Raw genomic sequence first — 6,431 nt, forward strand, 5'->3', positions numbered from 1 at the left:
TTTTAGTCCCTCTTTTGAAAAACGTTTCCCATTTTGGTCCATGCCGTTACATCAGAGATGAAAAATGCACATGTGGCAAACGGCAGAATTAAAAAATATTAAAATAATGTCTAGAACCTAATCAACAAGCGCCTCCGCGCGCTGCACAAAAAGCTCAACTGCATAACTCAAATGGAAGAAGCCACCGCTCAAGGCAAACCGATCAACAAGGTGCAAGAAGAAGTCCTCCGCTCGAAACCCACCGTCTTAGCTCTCATCGATGAGCTCAACAATTTCCACCAGCCTCTCGCCTAAGCCATTGCCGAAGAGCTCTCTCTCTCCACTTAACACCTCCCCCTCTCCCCCTCCGATTCCGCTGCCGACGACACTGAAACCGATAACAACCACAACCACGACGACAACAACAACAACAATTACAAATCCACCGCCTCCTCCTTCGACAAGCAGAACCGGAATGACGAATCTGACCCCGGCCTTGTGGAGGATCTTCTGAATCTGCTCTACTTCGGCTCGCTCTTTGAGAGATTTCATCGCCACGATGCTGACAAGGATTCACATGCACGAATGCTGCTTGACCTACGATTACGTCACCGATGACGCCACCAATCTGCTCGGCAAGCGGGAAGCTCTAGCTCGCTAAGTCTGATCAGCCTATTGATTCCAATGCTAACCTTATTTTAATATTTTGGACATTATTTTAATATTTTTAAATTCTGTCGTTTGCCACGTGTGCATTTTCCGTCTCTGATATAACGACAGGGACAAAAACGAAAAGCGTTTTTTAGGATAGGGACTAAAAGCGGTAAAAATAAAATCTAGGGACCAAAGTGGGAATTGCCTGAAAATGTAGAGACGAAAATGTGATTTCCGCCAACAAGAATTCATATTTGCGCGTGGCTTTTTATGTCAGTAAGAGCATTCACGTTGGTAGAGCCATAATTTTAACTATTTGGCTTCACTAAAAGCTACTTTATCTATTTTACCTTCTCACTTTACAAAATATGTTTTTATTTTAACTTTTAACGCAATAAAATATTATATCTATTACAATAAACAATTCATTTATTTATTATTTGTTCCTCTATTCTTCATTGTCTTCAAGCACTCACAACACCACCACCACCACCACCACCACCACCACCACCACTACCACCAGTGTGAAACTCCTATAGTAAGAAGAACCAAAAAGCCAGCAACCTCACCCTAAATCAACCATAACACAAACCCAACAACAATCCCGCCACACGTAGCAACACAAACACAGACCCACCACACCCATGGTAGAGAAAATAAGATAGCAGAGAGAGATAAGGGTGGATCGAAGTCACAATTAAAGCCAAACTCAACGTGAGGCCAGCAGTGGCTGGAGGTAGAGGATTCTCTGAGATGGGTCAGCGAGGTAGATTGGGTCAGCGCAAGCTTCGATGCAATGGTGCATGAGCTTCGATGGCGGTTGTAAGGAGGATAATGAATCGGCATAGGTGAGAGTTTGATGAGGAGGATGAGAGATAGGCGAGAGTTTGATGACGATGAGAGAGAGTTAAGAGTTTGAGAGTGTTGTTTTTGAGAAAGAAAGAATGAGTGAAACGGGCAGAGGAAAAAAAGAAATAGAAAAAAGAAAGAAAGAAATATTATTTTAATGAGAGGTGGGAATAAAAAAATATTACTTGAGTTTAACTTTGAGCTACAGCTCACAGTCATAAATGGCTGTGCATTGTTGCTGAATAGGTAAAATTTTTACCTATAGCATCATCAATGTTGCACACTTTTTGTATACAGTAGTGCTAAAAATAGCAATTTAACTTTTTAGCACCACTAATACTAATGCTCTAAGAATTGAGTTGAGACTACCGTAGGAATACCAACGTGACTATGGTTTTACAAATCGATAATGGTAGGGACAAGTGATTAACACAACTTACAACATTTTTGAGATTCATGATCACTTTTAAGTTTTGTAAAGTTGTGTCTAAAGTTTGGACTTTATTATATTATTTGCAAGAGGCAGTCTCAAAACCCAAAATTCATATTGGCGTGTGGCTTTAAACATAAAATCGTGCGCCAGAATCAAAATGGTTTTAAGGTGGTGTGATTGGTGAGTGCAAAGCTCAACTTATTACTAACACTGTGTTTGGTTGGGTGGAATTTAGGAAGGATGGAAAATGTAAGAAGGAAAATGGAGTGGAAAACTGAATTTTCCTCTGTTTGGGAATGGGAAGAAAATATGGGGAGTGGAAAACCCAGGAGAAAATTTTCCCTCCCGGGCCCACAAATTTTTTCCTCCTAAATCGGGAGAAAAAACAATGAGAGAAAACTGCCTCAGTGCAGTTTTACCGTAATGCCCTCCCACAAATGCCCTCTAGAATCAAGTTAAAAAAAAATAAAAAATAAAAAAACAGAGAGAGAGCGCTGGAGAATGAGAGCTGCGCCTGCTAGTGCTGGAAGCCTGGAACATTCTTGAATGAGGGAGACAAAGCAAACAAAAGAAGGGGGATAGAGATATATATATATATTAAAAAAAAAAAAAAAAAAAAAAAAAAACAGAGAGTGCTGGAAAGAACAACGAAGAGTTACAAAGAAATTTGAGAATGTTCAAAGACGCAGGTAAAAATATTGGATTCTTTATTATCTACTTCCTTGGTTGGTCAAGCAAAAAAAAAACAGAGAGAGCGAACTAGAGAAAAAAAGAGAGAGTGTTGGAGACTTGAACGAGGGAGAAAAAGAAAAAGAAGGGGGTGGGGATAGAGATACAACGTGTGTGGAGGAGATAGCGTAGAAAAAAAAAACGTATGGATGAAATGAAAAGAGAGAAAAGAGAAATAATATAAAAAATAAAAAATCTTATTTGAGAAATGTTACTACAATATTTTCACAATAAATTTTAAGTAATAGATTGTTATTAGTTAATATTTGTGAGTAAAAGAATAATCTCAATGGTGGGTTCAAATTAGAACTAGTAACAACTTTCCACATAAATTTTGTTGTGAAAATATTATGAAAAATGTTGTAGACGTAACACTTCTCATTAAAAAATATAATTATTGGTAAATTTTATATAATGTTTAGCAACAGGTCTCTGCCTCCTAAGATCAATATCAGCATTAGATTCACAGGTCTTCACATGAAAATGCGATTCCAACTAACCTAATCAATCTCCACACTTAAATCTCACTATTCTCCAGTCAATTTTGGTCAAATTTGATGAGATCACATTGACCATCGCCCCCTCCTTTCTCTTAAACTCAAATCTGGCGAGATCTCGACCATCGTATCTTTGCTGCTCCTTTGTCGATTTTGACTAAAACCAACCACTCATCAAAACTGAGTCGACCTGGTGTTATTGGTGTCGACTACAGGTCACTTCTTCTGCCATCCGAAGTGGTCAGGTCACGTGGCAAGTTGCGGACAACCTTACTTATTACAAAAATTTTGTCACAACTCACCGCGTAATAGAGGTATGAACCCTCATGGACCCATCACAATTCATCACGTGACAAATTGTTGTATTGGCATTTTTTTTGCAAAGCTCTACCTCAAACTTCATATCCTCGATGATTTAAAAAAAAAATACAAAAACAAAACAAAAGTTCATATCCAAATGAGAATTTACATCCGCGCGTGGCGTACATGTGAGATTACCAACAATAAACCTATGGTGGGTGTAGCTTTGGAAGAAAGGTTTGTCTCAAAAATTCAGATCTTTAACAGAAATTAATATAGGTTGAACATTTTAATTTATTATTTCTTTGAACAAGAATTAACATTGGCGTGTGTGACTTGTCACCACGTGACCAGTTGTGGTATTGGCATTTTTTTGCAAAGCTCTGCCAAACTTCATATCCTCAATGATTTCAAAAAAAATATAGTACAAAAACAAAACAAAAGTTCATATCCAAATCAGAATTTACATCCACGCGTGGCTTTTGTGTGTTACTAAGGGTCGTCAATGGATCGGGTCAGGTCCCTGCCCATGGGCAATGCCCATTTTGTCTTTAGCGAGCTAGGCTATTGGGTTGGGCCTAATGGACTTGTGTTAGCATATTATTTTATGATTTTTATAAGGAAAGAATCAATTCTTTATAAGGGAATAATCAATCTATTTTTTTTAAAGGAAAGAATTAAAGAATTTAATACTTAATTACAAATTTTTTTACTGTCAAATCTATTTAATTTTTTGTTTTGTTGATGGAAACCTTTTTTTTATTTTTTTTATTAAGGCTTTAAATAGTTTTTTATTTTTATCTTTAATAAAACAAAATGCCAAATGGTTAATTCAAATTTGCTAGACTACTAAAAAATATATATATTTAGTAAACTAAATTTAGCACAATTACTTTGAGTATCTTAGTGGTTGAAGGAGTTCTCTTTAGAAATTCCTCTATAATATCTCAAGATCAAAATCCTCCATACACTTCCTATATATTTTTGTTATGAACTATGAGTTATTGGGCTGAGCCAATGGGTTAGGCCAACAAGCTGGGCAACGGGTTAGGCTATTGGGTTAGTCCACCGGGAACCCATGGGTATAAAAACTAGATCACGGCTTGATACATTGGGCTAATGGGCTACCCATGGACCTCAATAACAACAGACCGGGCCGTCCATTAACCCAATGGACCGTCAGATTATGGACCATGGACTATTTGATGACCCTTATGTGTTACCAACAGTAAACCTATGGTGGGTGTAGCTTTAGAAAAAAGGTTTGTCTCAAAAATTCAGATCCTCAACAAAAATTAATATAGATTGAACGTTTTAATTTGTCAAAAAAAAAAAAAAAAGATTGAACGTTTTAATTTATTATTTCTTTGAACAAAAATTAACATTGGGGCGTGTGAATTGTCACCACGTGACGACAAGTTATGGTATTGGCATTTTTTTGCGAAGCTCTGCCAAACTTCACATCCTCAATGATTTCAAAAAAAATATAGTACAAAAACAAAACAAAACAAAAGTTCATATCCAAATCAGAATGTATATCCGCGCGTGGCATACGTGTGTAACCAACAGTAAACCTATGGTGGTAGGTGTAGCTTTAGAAAAAAGGTTTGTCTCAAAAATTCAGATCCTTAACAAAAATTAATATAGATTGAACGTTTTAATTTATTATTTCTTTAACATTGGGGCGTGTGACTTGTCACCACGTGACGACAAGTTGTGGTATTGGCATATTTTTTTGCAAAGCTCCGCCAAACTTCACATCCTCAATGATTTCAAAAAACATATAGTACAAAAACAAAACAAAAGTTTATATCCAAATCAGAATTTACATCCGCGCGTGGCATACGTGTGTTACCAACAGTAAACCTATGGTGGGTGTAGCTTTAGAATAAAGGTTTGTCTCAAAAATTCAGATCCTTAACAAAAATTAATATAGATTGAACGTTTTAATTTATGGGTTGTGTTTAAGCAAATTTTTTACTTGTATAATTTTGTGTCTTTTTTTTTTTTCAATTTATATCACTTTTTCAGTTTTGTAAGTATTATTTCAAACTTTTTTTACTCTTTCTAACAATTTTTTTTTTTTTTGATCTTTTCTGTCCTTGACCAGCACCAAGCTGTGCTGGTTAACATTCCCCTTAATTTATTATGAGGACGTTTGGATTCAGATGAATCCTGCGTCCACGTTTCCAGTGCTGCGTTTTCTTCTTTTTTTTTTTTTTTTGGCCCGCATTTGTTGACTTTAGGGGGACAAATTTTACTGTTATGAACAGTAAATATACTGTTCATATACTGTGCTGACACTGTTTACGCATTAAAAAATATTAAAAATGGGTCTCACGGTACTATTTACACATTTAAAAATTATTTTGTTACAGTGTTTTCAGTTTACAGTTTTCAATTTCAACAACAATAAGCTCAATCCAAACCGACCCTATTTCTTTGAACAAAAATTGACATCAGCGCGGGTGACTTTAGGTGTGCGAGTAGGATGGACATGCATCACCAAAGTCGTATATAAAATTCTAGTCCAGGTCCAAACGGCAAGCATTTTCTTTCCACGAAGGTGTTGACAGTGTTGTAACAGGAAATTGCGTCAGATAATCTGCAAAACTTTTTTTGGTAGAAAATCTGCAAAACTTTGTAATAGACTCACAAGCGCAGTTACATACCCGCCTATATATATATATATATATATATATATAAGTATAACGCCAAGTCCAAATCATCTGCAAGTTCGAATCCATTTCCTCAATTCCTCCACGTAGCCCCAACCTTCCTCTTCTTCATAACAAATTTATACGACAGGTTTAATGGCCAAACCATTTTCAAACTTTCCAGCTCCACCTCCCTCCACCACTTTCACCAGTGTCACAGTCGTAGACCCTCCGCCCCTGATCATGTACTAATCAACAATATCTAGTTATCTACTAAAGTTGTTGCTCGACTTTTTTCTGAATGATAAATCTCTCTAATATTTTTCTTTTTCT

This window comes from Quercus lobata, chromosome 6 (genome assembly GCF_001633185.2).
Source record: "Quercus lobata isolate SW786 chromosome 6, ValleyOak3.0 Primary Assembly, whole genome shotgun sequence".
Taxonomy (NCBI): domain Eukaryota; kingdom Viridiplantae; phylum Streptophyta; class Magnoliopsida; order Fagales; family Fagaceae; genus Quercus; species Quercus lobata.